Below are 23,048 nucleotides of genomic sequence, written 5' to 3' on the forward strand. Positions count from 1 at the left end.
ATTGAAATGATAATTTGCATTCGCACCACCGCGTACCGCGGCAAGCTTGTCTCCATCCTCGCTTCCCTCTTTAATCCCCGCGAGCGATACGAAATATTTATTTTCCTTTTAAAGTTATACAATTACGCGAAAAATCGCCGTCCATCTCTTCCATTTCCCTAGTTTTATTACACCGAAAAAAAAGATGTGTACTTAAAATACGTTGTTTATATAATATGTTACGGTTAGTAAAACATCGCGAACTGTACATTCACTAGTGCTTGTCTACGTGATAACAAGCTCGTGCGATAACGCCTCGATCGTGCCTCGTTTCATGTTTTTCTATCTCCGCTATCTGCTGCTTTTTACCACTCTATATCTTCCATTTGCGATAGCATTTAGAGACGCTGCAAACGAAAGGCTCGGAGGAAAGATGTTAAGGCACGTTTCAGACGACGCGAGAGCGACGACGTGATTTCTCGTGACGCGAACAGTTCACGGATTACTGCAATTCAGCACGCGCACAACTTTTCCGTCGTCAACGGAATTAATGTTTCCCCCGATCGATGTGACGGCTGCTTTGACAGTCGTTATTGAAATTCCATCGATGGTGAGAAAATTTTAATAATATCTCCCGCCGTTTCTCTCTGCGAGAGTGACGAAGAAATTGAAAGGAAAGAAATAAAATGGGCTATAAAGTGAAAATGAGATCGGAGTAGGTGTGGATTAGAAAAAGACGATTTAGCACGTATGTGAACATTCATTCACATTGACGTAAACTTTTATTTATATTGACACAGCGTGTATTTATTGGATCTTTCTGTTTTATTTCGCATCTATTTTATATAATATGCAAAATATAGAGATTGAAAATATATAAAATCATGAAAAATATTTGTTATAAATAATTATAAATATTTTTATAATAACAGAAAATATAATCCATTGAATATTGTATCAAATTTATAAAATTTTAACATGATGTAATCACAGTACTATTTATATATAATAATTGAATATGCGCGTAATTTTGCGAGATGACAGCAAATACAAAACTGGATTTGAATTTAAAACAATCGAAAATGAGCAAATAAAAAAATTCGAATATAAAAAAGTGTTAATTATTAATTATTTCTTGCTTTTCTCTTAAATAATTTTTTATAAAATTTTGTATATAAAGCAATTTTTTATAAATAAATAATGTTTCTTTATATTAATATATTTGCTGATCGTTCGTGATCATTTGTAGAATCGCGTTATAAATACGAATATTTTTCTAATAAAGGTTTTTTAAGAGGAGAATCACGTAAACAAAAAGTGACATGCTGCCAGTCGGAGAATTAATTGTTGCCTTCGGCAATCTGATCGGCGATATAATTAAATCTCGCGCGCTGTTTATGAAGTTTCTGGGGCGGAATGCGCATTTTCCTAAGGCGAGAGAAAGAAAGAGACTAGCTTTTGTTTTCCCCATTTCATTCCGCGTGGACGATTCCGCCCTTCGTTGCGCGGCTAATGACTCCTCGCAGGACCGTCGAGTAAATCACATTCGCGCGAAACGAGAAAAATGCAGCTGCGTAAAGCGCAAAACGGTTCGTCCCATAAATCTTTGGTTTCGCGGTGCCTTCATTCCACGGATCCTTGGCTCCTGCGGTCCTTCCTTTCATAAATTCTCGGCGCAGCACGAATGTGCTGTGTTTTAGGAATTCTTAATTCCACGCTTCCTTGATCTCGCGAGCTCTTAGTCTACCGCGAATCAATACTTTTGCGAATTCCAGAAGCACAAAAGAAGCAAAATCTGAGAAATTTATTCAAATCTGCGAATATCAGAGGTTTCCTTCCCGTCGACTTTTCGATGAATCTTGAAATATCCTCACCGTTCCATTTTCTTTATACGGATAAGTTATATTCGCACCATTCCTCATTCTAATTCTAAATTACATTGCAATTTATGGACAAGATATGCGAATAGCGCTTATAAAGAGAATCAAAACGCATCGAAAAGTCGTGCATTCGAAGTAAATTCTCGCAATCATCCCGAATGATAGCACCCCGGTCGGCTCTCCATTCAATCTGCACGAGCGAACTGGGACTTGCTTGGATCAACGACGTCTGCCTTTCAGGTGGTTGGGGAACGATGAAGAAGGCGAGGGCGGGCTTTGAACTCTTATCAAAAGTGCATTTCAGCGCGAGCTGAAACGAACGGAAATGCCCCCGGAGTTTTGAATGCGGCCAACAACGAGATTACGAGATGCAGCACGCGGCTCGCGACACACATTCAAAATGTCGCATTATACACATTACTACCGTTTATGGCTTTTGGCCGGATAAAGGGTGGTCGCGGTAAAAATGATTTTCACGCGAGAGCGTTTAAAGCCACTTTTTTTTATCATCTGCATCGAAAAAAAACGGCAGTTAGGTATTTAAAAAACGCGACGTGGAAATCAAAAAGCTGTGCAGATTTCTCTTTCTTATTGCACTCTCTTTTTTATCATTTGGACGCATAACCAGATATACATAAAAAATGTGTAATAAAGAAAGAGTAATGTTGTTGATTAATATGTCTGATAAAATATAGAGAGAATTATGTTATATTGTTATTAATATTATTTATTAATATTATTATTAATATTATTATTAATATTATTACTACTTAGTGATTTTCTTATTGATCTGAATGTTGTGCGTAACACAAGCTATTAAAATCGAATTAAACAATTGAACAAAGATAATACATATACATATATTATTTAGTTTATTCAACCTTTCTTCTAATATATGGGAAAGTGTTTAATTAATTAACATATATAGATAAAATATAGATAAATAAAATATAGATAAAATATATTAATTAATAATATAGATAAAAAAAATATTTAACAGATTCAAATATAATCATTTTATGAGGCTCCCATAAACATGCACTTAGATTATGTTCAGAGCTTATGTATACACATAGTATATGTAATATAACTAAGGGGTTAACAGACAAGCTGCTTCCAGCCTCATCGTCGACTAAATGCTATTGTTCTTCCCGCATGATCCTAAACGAGCTGCCCATTGTCTAGCCGGAATTTGGTAAATTAACGCCGCTGTTTGCGGTTATCCGAATACGTATAAACACAAGAGCCGGGAAGAAGAAGCACTAGAGCACAATGAGGAAGCGAATGCAGGCTGCATCAAGTAGATTACTGTAGCGAATTTGTTTTTGAATTTGTTTTGTCTCTTTTGGAAGTTTATAGTTATTTTCTGATTTTTGAAAAGTATTTTTGACTAATATGTATTTTTTAGTCGATTTTTTAAATAAAAAGTTTCGTGATTTTCATAATTTTTAAGAATTTTAAAATTTCCAGATATATCTTGTTTATTAAAAGGAAATTTTATGAAATAAAATTCGCTCGCCCAATTAATCGAAAGAAATATTACAAATTGATTTTATGCAAGCTGAATTTTTATCACAAAGATCGAAGAGAGGAGAGAAAGAGATTATAAAAATTTTTGTTTATATATCACAAAGAATTTCGTATGTAAAGTCGAAAAATCCGAGGACTTTTCTCTTGAAAATGACGCATGCAAATTCCTCTAAAAAATAAAGCGTCTCGATTCTCCTCTGACAAACAAAATCCTAGAGATAATTTTCCATCCCGCGAAAGCGGGAAAAGTAGATTAGTTTTGATCGGATGACCATCTTTTTATGATGAAACTTTCCTCTCTCGTCTCTCTCTCTCCCTTTTTCTCTCGGATCGCAATGGATTTTCGAATCGAAGTACCCATCGCCGATTCGCAATTTTGGCACGTCTCGTTCGCGACGCTGGTCCAGCCAGCCTAGATCGGGAAATCCTGAGACTGACACCGTCGCGAGATCGCGAGGACACGTTGGCGGAAGAAACGGTATCCAAGTAAGCCGGGCATGAAGCGCGCCCTGATTGCACAAAGAGACGGGCGAGAAGGGGGAACGCGATTGATTGCCACGATTGTGTGACAGTTCGCGAGAGATCCTTTTCCCTGATTTCGCCCCCGGAAACACAACGCGCTCCAATACGACTTATTTCGCCGTGTTGTTCTTATCGAAAAGGGAGACGCGAAATTCTTAGGGGGTATGGCCGGGATTTACTCCGAAGCTCGTTAACTATCTCCCCGTGTCACGGCAGCTGTAGACTGTGTTAAAACTTTGAGACGTGATGTTTAAAACACCTGTGCGTTCATCTAAATATCGAAAAATTTGAATAATTAGCGAAGGAGATATTTCTGGGAATATTGATACTTCAAGTCACGTCCTCGTTAAACCTTTTTTTAACCTTTTCTGCGAAAATTTATAACTTTCTTCTATAGGAAACGATGCGCTTCGCTTTCTAGATAACTTTATCCGTTAAAAATAAAAAAAGTGATAAAAGCCAGTAACAGATTGTCATATCGATAATTGCACGAAATGCTGAAATTGACATCAATATTGAATATAGGAAATAAGAAATACCACGCGATGCAAGTTTAAAATTAAATTAATTACATTCTTCATATATTTAGACAGCCGTCAATATATTAATGCTTAAGGATCTATATAAATATTTGAAAGAGCTAGAAATATAATTGAAAAAATGAAGAAGGGGGAGGCGAGAAATTTGATACAATTAATAGCTTACTTACGTAAGTGATTCGTAAGTAGCTATTTTTTAGAATTGCGGAAACCGTCAAGATTTACAATTGGCAGACGAAAAGAGAGTAATCTGATTGATTGCCACGATTGCAGGGACGCTCGAGCACCGTCTCCTGCTATCGAAGAATACGATTGCCTCGAGTATACTTTCGACTTGAAAAATCAGGTCAGATAAGTGCAGCCAATCATTAAGCGGATCCGTAAAATCCTGTCGAATTGTTATCTCTACTCTCGTCTGGATCGTTATCGTACTGGATCACTCGATACATAGGGACAGAACGAGCTCTTTAAATCTCTTTCTCTCTGTCTTTCGTTGTATTTTTTTCGTTACGTTACAAGAAAATGTACTTGTCGATCGAAAATATTGGAATATTTTTAAAAGCTCTCTAAAAATAAAACTGATACGATAGAACGCGAAATTATTCTGGATTCGTAAGGTTATCTCTTTCTCTTTGCGAGCGTCTATAAATTTTTATATCCACGTTTGATACTTAGGTGTAGATCAAGCGAGAACATTTATTCCATGGGATAAATCTTTCATGGAACGGGCATCTTGCCAAAATAATCACGTCAAGAAAATGTAATATTTTTCCTCGATAAAAAGTCGGTGGAACATCGTTTGTTTTTTTTGTTTTTTTTTTAAGACTGTTTCTTGATATCCAAGATTAATTATTTGGAGTTATTGGAAAGAATCGTGCAAATATTAATTATTTTAGTAATTAAAACTTGACGAAATATTTTATTAGAGCAAATGGATCTCTTGAAATTGAAGTACGACGTAAAATAAGACTCTGATTCTTACAGTTCTGAAGCTCCAGAAAATTTTATATACGTTTGATCGTTAGTAATTAAAAAATTCTGAATATCTCTTTGGGAGATAAATATTGAATATGAAATTGAATGATCGAAGAAAGTCCGTAGACGAAAGACACGTATAACAGTTTCTTCCCGTATCCGCGACTACAAATTATCTCCGAGAGCTTCCATCAGTCCCGGGGCATCATAAACGTCTCGCACATCATAAATCTCAGGAAGATAGCGGCGTAGTTACATCCGGCGGGGGTGGAACGATATATCGTCAGCGATTATTACCAACGATGGTGAACTCTCGGATAAGCGGATTTCGTCGCTTCGTCGAACGGGCGAATCGATCGGGTATTGATGGAACGGGATCGTCCGCGGCTGGATCGCGTGACAGTTTTGCGTTTGACGTATTGTACGACGGTCCATTTGCGCGTATTTACGAGCATCACCGACCCGGTTAATTGCTCGCGCGGACGCGACGCAGATGCGACGATTCTCCTAGTTTCCCCGAGGATCAATTAGACGTCGACTCGAATACATCGTGCCTTGTCTTGCTTGCGTTTCGACGAACCGATTCTGTATAGATCTCGCGAGCAGGCGTTTCAGACGAATTTACGCTCGTTGCACGAATTGACGATCATCCCCGGATTTCCATTAAACCCTTCTCAGCTGCATCGCGCTTTCGAGAGCGACGAGATAAAAATTTGCGACATCGTTACAGCTTGTTGTGTCATCATACAAACATCGGCAGATTCTACGTATAATTCTATATTATATTTATTATTATATGTAATATTAATATAATATATATATATATATATATATATATATATATATATATATATATATATAATTTTTTAGACTTAAAAATTTTCCAAGAAATGGGCGCGCTTTTTCTGCCAAACTACACAGAAAAAATGGGCATTCTTGTTTTGAAAATATATTTCGTTTTAAGATGGAAATATTGAAATGAGATTATATTACGTTAATTTAAAAAAAAATTAATTATTTAAATAATTGCTTACTTGAATAAAATCATTTTATACAGTTCAATCGAGAAAAATGTATTCTTATGATTTAAGATTTAATTTTCTTGAATGGAAAAGAAAGAATGTTAGATAGAAAATAACATTTTTAAATCAAAGATTATAATTTTCTTAAAGCAGAATTAAATAATTATATAATTTAAAGTAGAATTAAAATTATATAATTTATAAAATAATTTTTTTAAAGTAGAATTAAATAATTGTATTCTTAAAGTAGAATTAAATAATTATATAATTTAAAGTAGAATTATAAAATTATATAATTTATAAAATAATTTCTTTAAAGTAGAATTAAATAATTATAATCCTAAAGTAGATTTAAATAATTATATATTCCTGAGATGACAATTACAATATTGAAATAAGACTATAATATTGTTGAAATTTAAAATTATTAAATTCTTCTAAGAAGATTATAGATTGTTGCGTATATACGAAATAATGAACGCGTTAGTTTAAGTATATAAGTTTTGATTTGACACTTTTTTTCTGTGTATCGATACTCCTACCAAATTAAGTTTGAGACTTTACTTTTCATAATTGCTAGACGCAATGCTTATTTCCTTCGTTGAGCCAATATGAAGGTCCAATACTGCCAGGTTCCAGCAATGTAATCTACGGGGTTTTAAATTAAATCCAAGCCTTGTTGAAAAGGAAGGAAAGCAACGCGGCGGAGATACGACGGAAGGGGTGTCTTCGTTCGTCGGCGGACGGCCAACATGCAAATTCTTCGGGGTGGAGGGGGGGAGGGGGGATTCTCGATGGCGAAGAGGTTTCCAGTTTATCCATATTAATGTTTCTAATTAAGCCTCAGACAGTTCCTGCGCTACACTTCACGTGCTTGCGCACACAAATACGGGCGTTGTGTTTGTGTACGTGTGTACACAAGAAACACGTGTAGTCTCGCGTAGTAAAGCAAGTTGCAATAAGAGTGAAGGGGGGGGGGGGAGACGATATATTGATTTAGATTTGCGTCTGTTTGTTCATTTGTATATATTCGAGCTGTATATCGATTTTCGAAGGAAATTCAACTCGTCCGACAAGATATTAGATACTGAAAATTATGAGCTGTTCTGGTAAATCTATATCTTTCCATTAAATACGAAAAATCGATTCCGGCTTAGCGGGATGAGTTCTGGCGCGGAAAATGTGCATTACTTGAAATATCCTCCGGATTTGACGAGATTAGAGAACGGATTAAATATATTTCAAAAGAGGCCGAAAATATGGAAATATGGAATACACATAGAAAATTCCAAAACTATCGATGTGTTCTCAATATCAGATTCTTCGGAATTGAATTTTCCCTATTATTAATTTAAAAAATATCAATAATTTTCGAATTATAAACAATTGAGAAAGAAAGGCTTTTTACAAATTAAATTTTGAATAGTCAAAAAAGAAACAAGACTGTATCATCGATCAATTTCAAATGGAGTTTAATATAATTTCAATTTGTAACTTATACTTACACGAAAATATATGATGGAGAAAAAAAAATTTTAAATTGTGTAATAAACGATGAGAGAATTGTTAGTTTTGGGATATCTTGCATAAATCATATTCATCGGAAATTTATATAATTAATGTTATATAAGACACACTGTCTCTCCCTCTTTCTATGATAATAAAGCTGAAAGGAGATAAACATAATAATACGATTCGCGCTCTTGTACAAATTACTGGGAAGATATTCCCACCGCGTTTCGTGCGAATGTAATATCCTTTGCGCTTTGACGCATATCCTCCGACACGTGTCGACGCGCCACGAAAATGCAGGATACACGCAAATCTCGAAATTACTTGCGCAACTAGTACACTAGTATATCTCTCGACCTCGCGTATTCTGACTTTAGGAAGATGCGAAACGCGCGCGCGTGTCTCCACGTATTACAACGTAGACTTTAGGTTCTCGAGCAGATGGAGAACTGGAATATCGCTTTACACCATGTTTATCTGTTCATTGAACGTGCCCATGCAACATCGCAAAGACGCCAGACAGAGCGGATTTGCAGACTCCCCGTGACGTATCGAGCCCTCTGACTAACCGCTATTCAGTATTATGTTCCCTATCTCGGAGCTTCGCGTAATACGAATATTATCGGAACTCATTTCTCCCGATAGGAACCTATTTTCTTTGTGTGTGTTAGAAACATTAAAAATGTATACTTTCTTTATAATTGAAAATCTTATATGTATGTGTTTACTTATTTATTTATATGTTATTAAATATATACATATATATTAGTAATACATTTTAAGTAATATATTATAAATAATATATATTAATATATATTTATAATTAATTTTTTTATAATTAATATTTATAATTAATATTTTATAATTAATATTATAAATAATATTAATATTATTATATATTAATATTTTTATAATTAATATTATTTTAAATATATATATTAGTAATTGAATATATATATATTAGTAATACAGTTTAAGCAATATATTATAAATAATATATATTAATATATATTTATAATTAATTTTTTTATAATTAATATATTATAAATTTTATATACATTCTTACACTGATAAAAAAATCGATGATAAAATTGACTATAATTGCATGGTAAAAAAATTATAGTTAGGATACTCATTTTTATAGTAAGTTTTACTATAATACTGGTAATATAAACTATATATGCATGGTAACGAGAAACAATGAAACTTTTTACTATAATTTATAATAATTTCAAATATCATATAAGTAAAAAATGAAAGAAAGGAATGATACATATAATTTTACTATTCATATAGTCATTGTAACATTAATAATGGTAAATATTACTATATTATTATCTTTCGTTTAGATATTAATATAGTAGTAATAAATGAAAAAAATTATAATAACAGCTATATCTAAATAGTACGTGGAACCTGATGAATAGCACATTTAACAACATAAAACTTATTATTTGGAATGATTGTATGTGGCACATGTTTCTTCGCTTGCCGTTACGCGGCTACTCTTAACTTTTCTCGTATTCAATATTTAGCATAAAATGTATATAAAGGACTAGTATTAAACACGTAAGATCTAAAGTATATTTTTTTCCTCTTAGCAGTAGTGCGAGAAAGAGGATGCTACTCACACGCATCACTGATAAAAAATTATAGTTGAAATTATCATAATTTCACTATAATTTATAGTATCTTAAGGCGCCAAGCATATATAATAGTGCATTTTACTATAAAAAATATAGTTGATATAACATGAAAATATAGTCCGTAAAATCATAATATCCATTTCATGTAACCATATGGTTATGGTATACGTAGTGTTCCGAAATTCACTATCAGTACTGAAAATCTGTAATACATATTACGTATATTACAGATTTTTAATATACGCAGCACCAAGTCGTTTAAAAGTTTTTTTCCGTCTATAATTTCAAATAATTTGTTTAATATTTTGAATCCTAACAAGGAATCCGGATTATTAAATAAATTATTTTAAATTCAGTTTGTCTGAAATAAAACTGATAAACAGTGATATGTCAGAAAGAGGATGCTCACATGCATACAATCCGAGAACCTGCGTGTGAGTAGCATCCTCTTTCTCGCACTACTGCTAAGAGGAAAAAAATATACTTTAGATCTTACGTGTTTAATACTAGTCCTTTATATACATTTTATGCTAAATATTGAATACGAGAAAAGTTAAGAGTAGTGCGCCGCGTAACGGCAAGCGAAGAAACATGTGCCACATACAATCATTCCAAATAATAAGTTTTATGTTGTTAAATATGCTATTCATCAGGTTCCACGTACTATTTAGATATAGCTGTTATTATAATTTTTTTCATTTATTACTACTATATTAATATCTAAACGAAAGATAATAATATAGTAATATTTACCATTATTAATGTTACATTGACTATATGAATAGTAAAATTATATGTATCATTCCTTTCTTTCATTTTTTACTTATATGATATTTGAAATTATTATAAATTATAGTAAAAAGTTTCATTGTTTCTCAGTACCATGCATATATAGTTTATATTACCAGTATTATTATAAAATTTACTATAAAAATGAGTATCCTAACTAATTTTTTTACCATGCAATTATGGTCAATTTTATCATCGATTTTTTTATCAGTGCAGGTTCTCGGATTGTATGCATGTGAGCATCCTCTTTCTGACATATCACTGTTTATCAGTTTAATTTCAGACAAACTGAATTTAAAATAATTTATTTAATAATCCGGATTCCTTGTTAGGATTCAGAATATTAAACAAATTATTTGAAATTATAGACGGAAAAAAACTTTTAAACGACTTGGTGCTGCGTATATTAAAAATCTATAATATACGTAACATGTATTACAGATTTTCAGTACTGATAGTGAATTTCGGAACACTACATATACCATAACCATATGATTACATGAAATGGATATTATGATTTTACGAACTATATATTTCATGTTATATCAACTATATTTTTTATAATAAAATGCACTATTATATATGCTTGGCGCCTTAAGATACTATAAATTATAGTGAAATTATGATAATTTCAACTATAATTTTTTATCAGTGTACGTATGCAAATACGGAACTATTTCTGAGAGTGCGCGGGGGTAGAATAAATTTTATAAATTTCTCGCAAAGATTAATCTCAGACATATTTTTCGAAAGTTTGTATTAAATTTCGATTAAAGAGTAAGATTAAGTCAGGCGGAAGAGTCCGTCTCGGAGGGAAAAGTATTTGCCAAGTTTAAATCCACTATAAATTGAAAGAAGCGCTACTCTTTTTTCGCAACCGCCTGTATGTATGATAAGAACAGGAGTTAGACGGATAGATATGGCCGCGTGTACGGAAGCAGCTGCAATTTTATTGCGAAAAAACGGCAGGTTTGCGGAGCCAGGAATCTCTTTTAATTACAGCCAGTAGCCGATACACGAGGCAAGATTGCATCGCGCAATCGATTTTGCAGCCTTCTCCTCCCGCTTCTCTTCCTCCTCCTCGGTGGGAGAGGTTGAAATCTCAAGAAATTAAAAGTGGAATTAGTTCTCCCATTTTCTCGCCCGTTTTTCCTCCCCTTCCACCCTCCTCGTCCCGTCGAACGTCGACGAATTCGACGACGAATTAGAAGTAACGGCACGAGTGGCAAATTAAAAAAAACGCTAACAACTGTAACAGCTGTCGTTTACCTTGGTAAATGATTATTTATCGACGCCGCGAGACGCGAAGCGGATAGCTTTTAATTAAAGACACGTGTACACACATGTGGTCGAACAGTCGATCCACATTTCAAGAAGGCCGTGAATGCTTCCGGTCTTTTAACATTTATCTACCGCGGCTTTAATTATCGGCGTTCTCTGTTCTTAGGTGAATTGTTTGACTCGCAAGAAGGCGAGTGATTAACGAGGCATAGGTGGCTGGTGTTGTTTCCAACCAAATAAAAGAATATTGCTTTTCGCGTATTCTGGAAGCGCTGCGCGTTGAATGTTCGCAAAGCGCGATACGAGATCCACGCTAGACATTGTAAATAATGAAAGAGGATTTCTTTCTCGAAAGCCGAACTGACAATCAACCTTTAAATGCGATGGAAAATTCCTGTTTCCTTTTCTCCTCGAGAAATAATGATTATGCAGTTTTATTGCAACATTTACGTTACGAATAATGCTCGACATAAAATCGCTGATCAACTCCTACGAATCGGAAATTATGAATCGAGTTATTGGAATTAACGCATTTTATAAAAAAGCTGCAATCTTTTATTTTCAAGTTGTATATATTAATTTTTACGCAGTCTTTCTCTCTTTTTCTTTCACTTATCCGCATGTATATGGAATGTACAAAGATGTGTGCATCTCACATACGTTGTTATAAAAGAATCTTTATGGCTACCTTTCGTACGATGCTCGCCGCTATAAAGTAAGTTTTTTGCATAAACAGTAATTCAGAGGTGAAGATTATCGGCCCTCGTTTGAAAGTTTTATCGTCTTGTCGTTTCAACTCTTTTAATAATAAGCGTTGAGAAAAGCTCTCTTTAAATTAACAATAATTAGAAAAAAATAAAATCTTTTAATAATACCCTCGCGGTTCTCTTAATTCATCACCTATGTTTTTTTAATTCTTAATGGAGGGTGGAATTAATTTTTCAACTTTATTATAAATTCTGGAATTTAGAGATGTTTGGCTTAAAGTAAGGTAAATTCTTAATAATTTTAAAATTCCTACTTCCTAAGGATTTATAAGCTCCTATAATGTGTCATGTACATATCATTAGGATATCTACTAAAAAATATTTTAGAAATTAATTTTTTCGAGATTTTGAAATTGAATCTATCTTTTATCCGCAAAAATATCAACTTTAATTGCGAAAATATTTCATAATAAAAAATAATTTTAGCGAATTATTAAATCTAAAAGAAACAAATTTTTGTTTTTCGGTTTATTTTAGTCTTACTTTAAGGGAATTTAATTTAAACTTAATATTGAAAATTATAAGATTTTTCGATATGCGAAAATATCTCGCGAAAAAGTTTTCAAATTCATCAAAGACCTGCAGCCAAGATTTGAATCTGTCTTTTCAGGAAATAATGAAATTTATTAATATTAAATGCATATTTGTTAAAATATAAATTGTTCTCGCAATTTTATCGAAAAACCATAAATATTTACACATTATTATTTTATTAACATAATATATTTCTACATACATAATTTTAATTATTTGCGTATAATTCGTTCACACATTAATAAATTATCCCGTTGCATTCTAGATTCTAGACTATAACGACAAGAGCACAATACCGATTTTACATCGCCGAAAGCACGATATTCCGCGATTAGTTTCGCGTTAATATTATACGCCTTTGTTTATAGGATTCTGTTATAGTCATGTAGTCCCATTATTAACCAAAATGAAACAAAGGATTACCTCAGGACCTTAATTAACTCTTTGCGTGTACAATAACAGTGATTGTCTCCCCCCTGCCCTTTTTCTCTTCTTTCGTTCTCTTGTTGATCACAACGAGCACGAAAGAAGGGGAGAAAAGGATCCACGCGAAAATGAAATTTCACAAAGCGAAATTTTCGGAATGCATTCCGTCGACAAGTTTTGCGAATCACGCGGCTTCAGCGAAGATTCCGCATTCTTGTAACTGACATAAGCGTACACAAGCACAGAATATATAATCAAGGTAGTACCAAAATATTCTACGCATGTGAATTTGAGTTGGTGTAGCGTGAGAGATACTTGATTGTCTTAGTACTTGGTGCCTGAAATTCTATCATATTAACGAACAACTTTGACAGGTTTTATCGGTTATGTCGAATAATATTGAGCTATCTATTCGTAACAATGGAGAATTTATGTTTAGATTTTGTGAATTAAGTAGATGTAATCGAATGTAACTTAAATAGTATAAGAAAATTTCTCTTGACTTTTATCACTTTTTCTTTTTTAAATAATAATAATAATTGCACTGCTTAATTAATGTGCAAGTAAATAAAATTCGCAGTCCGAATAAAGTCAGAGACAAGTTTAAGAAAAGGAGTAATGATAGATCTTTAATATTATTATTATATCGTCGCATTTATTTCGCTTGGAAAATTGATGAAAAATTGCCACACGAATCCACGCGCAAAACTAGTCAGACGTTTATGTAACGGAGTTAACTAATCGTGAGGTCAAATTAACTCATTATTCGTAAATTTAATTTCCGCGGCGTGCCTTATTTCGGCACGAAATGAGTGGGCAATGAAAATAAAATCTTGATATCATGCGGCGAAACGAGACTTCGCAAACCGCGTAATATCGCGACGAAAATAGCAAGACGAGTTTATAATCCGCATGAGCGAGATGCGGGGGATGAACTACTTGTGAAATAACTCTCAATTTGGGAGAGAACGGTCGATAACCCTTTCTTTCTCTTTGAGGATTATACATTTTTTTCCTTGTATAAGGCTAAATAAGCGACTCAACTTAAGGGGATGAATATAGTTGCGAAGTTATATGAACTATACATCTTTATGTTTCTTTTTCTCAACATTGGGTTAATCTGAATAATACTTTGGTTATCCTGAATAATACTTTGCGAAATTATATGGCAAAACTAAATTATATGGCTAAACATCTTCATCTTTATTCCTTTTGCCTCAACACTGGGTTAATATATATAAATAATATTTTTTCACTTTTTTTCTCATATACGTATTTGGTTGCATTTTGATCGATGATTTTTGTAGAAAGCTTTTTTAAATTTTAGTCATGAATAGTGTTAACTTTTTGGTGATTCTAAATAAATTTAAGAAATAATAATAATCGGTTCAATAGTTTTCCAATCGACATTTATATTTTATATATTCAATAATTTTAAAGATATTTATGCAGCTAAAAATAATGTTCAAAAATATATATATTTCTTTTTGAATATTTCTTTTTATATGTACTTCTTTTTGAAAAAATAAAAATTATTTTCATATTCAATAATTTCAAGTACACATCCATTCCCTTAAATTCGAAAATATATTTGAGCCTTATATACTTTGTTAGATTTTTGAAAAATGACCAATTTGAAAAATTTCTGAAGAATATATTAAAATTTCTTGAAAATATGATTTCTTAAATATGATAAATACTTATCATATTTAATTATAACATTGTGCGTTAAAATGACGCGTCTCGTATTATGCTTTATTCCTCAAAAAATATTTGTCACATAGTTTTTGAGTTATAAACTTGAGAGAAATTTCACGATACTAAAATATTTAGAAATTTTATACAGTGTATGTCACGTCATAATTTTGAAAATTCCTTGCACATATTAATATTATTCATATGTTCATATATTATAAACGTCTATATGTTATAAACGTATATTATTTGGAAAAAAGATAATCAATGCAATTATTAATTTTTCCAGGTATCTCTCAGACATCTCTTAATTGAATTTTTTTAATTTTAAAATTGCGTAATCCAAGTTAAGCCAACATGTCTTTTAGCTTCAAAGTAATTATAATTTACGTTTCTTTTATGTTACTGCATTTCTTTTGTACACGCAGAGTAAAATTATACGCAAAACACTACCACCGCAAAAAAAAAAACTGTGGGAACACGCATTGTGTGTGATACAAAACAAATATTACGTTACTTTATGGCAGGTTACCTCGCTAGCTACAACGAATAAATGAATATAATAATTCACAAGAGATTTTCTGCGTACGCAAAAACCGTCAACACGCGCGAATACGCGTTTATAACAACGAAATAACAATTGGGAATAGCGGTGCTTATATGTGAAAACGTAATTGAAAATTTGATAATTGAAAAGCTAACGGAATTTCTTGTTATAAATCGACATTACTTCCTAGCATACAAATACTTAGCAAACGTTAATTTATATTTCGATGACATGCAAATAATCATTTATTTTTGTATGTTAATTAATGTATATTATGAGATAGCATCGTACGATTTACTGAAATGTCATTTAATATAAGACATATCTGTCATTTTCATATATAATTATATTTGTAATAAATAAAATCACATATTTTATATTTAAATTTATATATATTAAATTCTTGAAATCGCACATTTGAAAATTGTGATATTTTTATAAACAAACTGATATTTATTTTATAATGATTAATTTAATAATAACAAAATATTAAAAAAAATAAAAGTAATAAAAAAAACAAAAAAATATAATGTAATTACAACACAAATAAAAAAATAAAGTCTAGTCCCACTGTACATCATATTGCGCTGTAAAAAGTTATAAAATTATACACATATATCACAACATTTTTAATTTTAACAACGCATAAATCTTTGAATCTTATTATTCTTCTTGCCCGAAAGGAAGAGAATTAAAAAGATGCTTTTTTTGTGATTTGCGAATATAAAATGGATTTATCAATTCCAACAGCCAATCTTTATGCAAACAGAAAATATGCAGGCGGATGATACGCAGATAAACGGGGCTACTAAACGAGAAATATTTTCCTCTGCTCGCATATAGACAAACAAAGTGCATTCCGGTCCGTTTAAACTTTTCCACCGCGACGATATCGCATTTTCCTGAAAACAACGCAATGCAAATAAATACCAACAGCTGCTAAATCGGTAGTTTTTATGCCATATCGCGAGATGAAAATGCTCTCTCTCTCCCTCTCTCTCTCTCTCTCTCTCTCTCTTCTTCGAGCGATATTTTGAGGATTTCAAAGGTTTTTCGGAGATTCTCTTGAAAATATTATTTTCCAAAGCTCTTCGCATCGCGTAAGATGAAAACCACGTATAAAAACACGCAAAAATATTTTTAAAAAAATATTCTCGAGATATTAAAAGAAATATAAAAAGAGATATTAAAAAGAGATATAAAAAAGATTAACAGGGGGGATTAGAATCTACGATGTTTCCATTTAGCGTCATGGAAATGATATGTGAGAGAGGTAATCGCAAAAATCATCTGCGGAATTTATAAATCCCCTGTCACGAGGAAGAAGATTTATAAATCTTCTGAAATATAATTATTTTCACAATTTTTCATAAATATAAAATCGTGAAAATATTAAGAAATATTTGTCTCGGTTTAAATTCCCCTCAAGAAACATACAAAATCCAATAATAGAAGAAAGTGATCGCGCAAAAGAAAAGTCGAAATTATACATACATAAAAACAGCATTTAATTTATTTCTCTTAATTCATTATTCACCGACGGTTCTTGACATTATTATATTATAGTGGAACGTACCTCCTGTTCTAGACATAAACTAGATACGAGTTAGTTCAATATACGTGGTGATAGTCGTAAACGAGAAATTATTCGAAAAGATGAAGTTTCGCGAATTACGCGAATTACTAGGAAAATTTCATTGATCAGACGAAAGGCAGACAAAGTCTAAAACCATTCTAGGCCGATAAGAAACACGCGATGTAAATTACGCGCGAATGCAGTTCGCGAAAATATGTCGCGTGATTTTTCTAGTTATACTTGCAAACGTAAATGCGAAAAATCGCGCAAATGTCATAATTAATTTTAAAGAATATTACGATTTTTATACTTTCAATTTGAGCAAGTTCGCAAAATCAAAGAAAGCACATAAAAAGGCATTCCAGGTCTATATATTTCTTATGATACAGAAGATATCCTGAAACTATATAGTATTTTTTATCATATATCTAATATTCTTTGCACCTTTGCAACTAATGTAAATCTTAAATTAAAATTTCATTAAACTTTATTAAACTTTGAAATTATAACTGAAGAATGCAGTGTTATCTCTTTGACATCGCAAAATTTGATTTGCGAAAATTTTCTTTTTAATCGCTTATAATTCGAAAGTTATTGGCTCGACATTTCCATTAAAAAACTAATCGTTTAAATTAGTTAAAAAATTTATGGAAAAATTTGATAATTTTAGGATATTGCGAAAAAGTATATTGTTTATAAGATTCAATATAAAAGTGTATATCATGTTCAGTTTTTATTATTTTATTAATTTATCATCCTTTTCCCTCGAGAAAGAAGATCGATTTGGAATGATGAAAATTGCATCGTCGTATATAGAGATGCTCCAAGAGCGATTTATCTTAATTCAAAGTTCAGAGCTATTTCAAACGTGTTTGTCGAATATCTTATGTGATTAGTGTTAAGTATAAGCAAGGGGAAAATGTGTACACAGCTTAGTTATGTTGTCGAAGGATATTTACGTAGGTTCGACTCACCTTGCGACGGCGGGAGCGTGAAATTCACAGAGAATCCAACACAGAGGTGAGAATCGCGAAGGGTCGCGTCGATTAATTAGCGACAATTATACGGCAGTTCCAAGGATAATTAGCAACGCTTAAATCCCACATTGACTTGTCCGATCTCATCGCAAAGCGCAAAGTACGTCGCGTAGAAATAACACATGTCCGCACACATACGCAAAAATTGAATTTCTTGTTCACAGTTAATGATTTAACAAAGCAACGATTAATTCACACACTGGAGTCCGTATTATGTCAGTTTTATCGTCTTCTCTCATGGGAGAGCAACACTCAGACGTATCGTTTATTTAATATCGCGACTTAATTTGCCGCAGTTTGTAGTGCTTGTTACTATTTGGATTGTCGTCGCTTATATTTTACTTGTTATTTGTATCATGGTTGATATTTCATGTCGAATGCAACGCATGTCACGCATAGTTTCTTTTTCACTGATATTTTTATTTCGCAACGAACAACAAATCACATTCGAGCTCGAATGATTACTTCACTCTCGAAATTGTCCTCGCCAAATACATTCAGCGAATATAAAATGAACTTATGTGATCGCTGAAGTTTCAGTACTTTCTCTATTGTCACATATGAGTCTCTCGGCACTTGGTCTGATCTTAAACTTAAAATGCGCGTTTTAAATCGTGAGAATAACAGCTGTGTTAAAATTTCTAAAAACTCAACAATTCGGAAAGATAAGATTAATAATATGATATAATAATTATCTTAATAATCAGCTGATAAAAAATCCAATTGATTAATTAAAATGTTTGAATAATTATTTCAAAAATAAACCCCTTTTCAATCGCGGATATTGTTTCATTAATTAACGACAATCGATAAACGAATTATAATGCAAGGATAAAATGTAATCGTAGGTAGAAATACGAACGAATTATTAAAAAATTCAAGCGTTTAATGCGAAAAAAATCTGCTTTTGCGAGTACCTTTAAATTTTGCAACGCGTGCGTATCGATTTAAATAATGAAACCATTAATTGTGAAAATATTAACGCAGATAAAGAGAACTTAATAAGGATACAGATACCAACGATTAAAAGCAATTCGGTTCGCGTACAGTTTCGGATAATTAACACGAAAGCTTTCATATAATTAATTAACACGAAGATTAGTGGATGCGTTTAATCGCGGATTTTCAAGGTCCTCCGCGTAAGAAGAGACTCCTCCCTTATCAAGGGATGTTTCGAAGTTCTGGATAGAAGAATTATATAGAGGCACACGAATACGATCGTCACATAATTCTAGCACGATTATAGTCGTATCGATCACCTCAATCACCGTATCGCGCCTACGTTTCTCAACGATGACACCCAGCGATATCGCGCGCAGTGTCAGCGTTCAACCCCTTCGCGCCTTTATGCCTATCGAGCGCCGAGTCCATCTTCCCGAAGATCATCGGGAAACGTGTTTCGAGATCGATTCCCTCGAGCACCATCCGAGTCGATCACATCATTTTTGTCCACAATCGACGAATCTATCGATCGTTGGCCGCTCGCGCGTAAATTTTCCTGGATCGAAGGGACGAACGAGAGGGACCCCGACGTCGACAAGCGTCCGGAAATCGCGCGATCGAGGAGATCGGGGGGGAAGAATTCAGACGGGCGACTCGATCGAGGCAGCGGGTGAATCGAATACCATGACGAGGTGTGGAACGAGCAGAAGAACGGTCGTTCTTGCACAAACTGTACGACGATACTGCGGCCGGCGCGCGACGAGAACCTGTCTCGGAGTGTTCCGTACCGCGGCGCGGCAGCTCTCTGCTGCCCGCGAACTGGCGCAAGCTCTCCTGGCGAAGCCGGGCGCCGCTGTCGAGCGCCGGAACTTGCGGCGGAGAGGAAGTTCGATCACATGCCCCTCGAAAGGGGCACGAGGGCACAAGTGAGAGAGTTCGCTCGACGCCCGAAAATTTGTAACGCTAATTTCCGCGATATTGGCGCAATGTTGCCCAGACTCCCACGAGTAAAGCGCAAGTGCGTTAGTGGATTATTAATACGCGATAACTTGGAACGTGTGATCTATACGACTCTATACAGAATATTCCAAAATCGCCATCGGTCGTCGTTTTAATAACAAATTCTTCGGTCAATTTGCAAGCGATTTTTTTCTTCAAACTACCAGAGAATCTACTGTTAAAAGAATACTTGGTAGTTTTGGGACATCCTGCTGGTTATTTCGAGATTATTTATTTCGCACTATTACTTATCTATCACAAAAAATATAACAATTATTGGAATTAAAACTATTATATCCGAAATTATTATAAAAATGATTACACATATAACGTGATATCCTGGTCTGCAATTAATGCCTGCATATTAATAATATTCTAATTTGTAATAACGTTTTTCATATATTTTTTATCTCTATCAAATTACGATGAAAACATATCACATTACTTTTAGAATAAAAAAGCTCGGAAATTTAAGAAGGAAAATAAAATGATTGTTTTTCTTCATTCGAAAATACAATGGAAGGAAAGATTTATAAATTTTGAGATGGAGATATCTATACATTAATAAAAATGTTCCATTTAATTAATAAAAATGTGTCAGGGAATAAATTTAAAATATTTTGATAGTTAAAAAGTTTTAGAATGTAAAATAAATGTAAGATTAATGTGTGTTTTATGACCGATATCAAAACACCGATATCAAAATATTAAAAATTTAATGACTTGATAAATATACATTTAAACTTACTACATATAATAAATAGCTTACTACATAATAATTTATGACACGTCACATTGTCAATTATATGACCATTATATCACAATTTATGACAGGAAACAAATAAGATAAATGTTTCATCTAATAAAACAGTGTATGGTATTTTTATCTCCAAATATTTTTGAGAAATTGAATTAGAAAAGCATCCAATATTTTATAATAAATGAAAGTGTAAAAATAACGAGGTATATTATTTTTTCTATCGAGATGCAGAAAATAATATGATTGCAAACATCTTGTAAAGGTACAGTAATTAAAAATGACAGCAGGAACATTTCGAAGAAATTAGAATTTATTTTTAATTAATTAAAGGTTCTAAAAAAGGAAGAGTACGAAATATTAAAAAAAATCGATTCCAAGTTGACTAAGTTGAATAATCCGTGTTTGAATTTGAAGATATTTAGAAGGCAGCGACGGCAATAATTATTAACTAAACTACCGACACCGTAGGCTGTCGTTCACACTGCAATTTTTATAGGTCAGTCCGCAAGTGCAGTTTTATAGCTCATAAATATCAGAACGAGGAGGAAGAGAAGCGAAATATCGATGTTCCTGCGACACCCGTCCATGTTAGACTTTATTTACATGACGCGCACAACAAAAAGAAAATGTTTATGATGCGCGAATGCGAGTTGAATACCTCGTAACAGTGATACGGGGTCAACCCCGTAAGACCCGCATTGTCCTCCATCGACCCCGAATCAAATGGGAACGATACCGACACATCGCCAATATAAAGAACACATTTGGAGGGAGAGAACATTCTTTTACACTTTTTCTCTCTTTTTTTCTCGAACAGATCGGGATAAGTTTGTTTATCCGGGGGAAAGACGAGAAAGTTTCCTTAAACGTACACATGTGATCCAATACCTATGTACAAAGTAACTCGGGAGATGATAGAAACAGAGTAGCGTCCTACGAATAGTGTAAGTTCTTTCAAATTTTTATTATTACGAGAATCTAAAGCTTTATTCCTTAAGGCATATACAGGGTGTCAGGGCAATCTCTTCCCAAAAAAAGCTCTTGTAGCTCGAGAGCTTTTCAAAACACTATAATAAGGTTTTTTCATCGAGTTATGAGGCTTGAAATAATCTCTCAATTTTTACATAAACCATAAAATATCTAGTAAAATATTCATTTTTCGATTATCTTACCTTATTACTTTTATATATAAAATAATGAAAGGAATCAATTGGTGTAAAGAAAACACATAGTTGTTTCGAAAAAAAATATGTAATTGTTAATTGCAAATTACACTAATTGATTCCTCTCATTATTTTGTACATAAAAGTATTAAGGTAAGATAATCGAAAAATGAATATTTTACTAGATATTTTATGGTTTATGTAAAATTAAGAGACTATTTCAAGCCTCATAACTCGAAAAGTACTCGATGAAAAAATACTTTATTATAGTGTTTTGAAAAGCTTTCGAGGTAAGCTACAAGAGCTTTTTTGGGGGGAAGAGATTGCCCTAACACCCTATATATGCATTATATGATTATTTAATTCTTGCTTCCGTGATTTAATTATCGTACGAATATATCCCAAGAGTAGATGAAGATATGAAAAGAGGAAAAACAAAGAGATCGAAATTCAACGCGACGAGAGGCCGAAATTATTCGCTGTAACAAAGAGCGGAGAGCCAGGGAGTCTGGGAGTTTTCTCTTCATCTTGGTTAATAAAGGCAACATTTCCGGGACGCGTGTCAGAAAAAGGGCTAATCAACTATTCTTTCTCTCTCTTTCTCTCTTTATAAAACGCGCTCGTGCATATGCATCACCGGCGTGATGCACTCTACGCGCGTCTTTTTTTCTCATACACCAGTCCCACGCGTTATAAAGAAATCCCGGTTCCATGAATGCTCCCGCGCACCGAGATACCGGAAGAGCGAGCTAACAACCTAATTATAACAAAAACTTGCAGCCGCTCATTACCGGCTAAATACATTTTCTCGTCCAACGAGTGACGCGCGTGCCCGAAAAGTCACGTGCAAGATTTATACAGGTGTAATATTTTCCCTACACGTAACCCTATACGGGGTGAGCTACCGGAAAACGAGATACTCTCGTG

General features: G+C 33.2%; 1 protein-coding gene and 1 long non-coding RNA gene across 14 annotated transcripts in view; one reads left to right on the forward strand and one right to left on the reverse strand.

Annotated features, from left to right (window-relative positions):
• Positions 1 to 23,048, forward strand: part of LOC145971733 (uncharacterized) — a 136,532-nt gene that overhangs the window by 70,186 nt on the left and 43,298 nt on the right. The gene's annotated exons all lie outside the window — the stretch shown is intronic.
• The window catches only part of LOC145971729 (cysteine-rich venom protein kaouthin-2), an 81,542-nt gene that overhangs the window by 33,597 nt on the left and 24,897 nt on the right, over positions 1 to 23,048 (reverse strand). Inside the window, exons 1-2 of one of the 6 annotated variants that reach the window (XM_083099690.1) lie at positions 19,883 to 20,007; positions 18,195 to 18,849 (exon numbers count right to left, since the gene is read on the reverse strand). The exons of 2 other annotated variants lie outside the window; for them this stretch is intronic. The gene's annotated coding sequence lies outside the window, so the exon portion shown is untranslated. Of the gene's footprint in view, positions 1 to 18,194; positions 18,899 to 19,174; positions 20,008 to 23,048 lie in introns of those variants that run through there. 3 more of the 6 variants (XM_083099689.1, XM_083099687.1, XM_083099691.1) reach the window with 3 other exon arrangements.

The sequence above is a fragment of the Camponotus vicinus genome, unplaced genomic scaffold (assembly GCF_025532165.1).
Source record: "Camponotus vicinus isolate PSW18456_S1 unplaced genomic scaffold, iyCamVici1.0 SCAF_5, whole genome shotgun sequence".
Lineage (NCBI taxonomy): Eukaryota > Metazoa > Arthropoda > Insecta > Hymenoptera > Formicidae > Camponotus > Camponotus vicinus.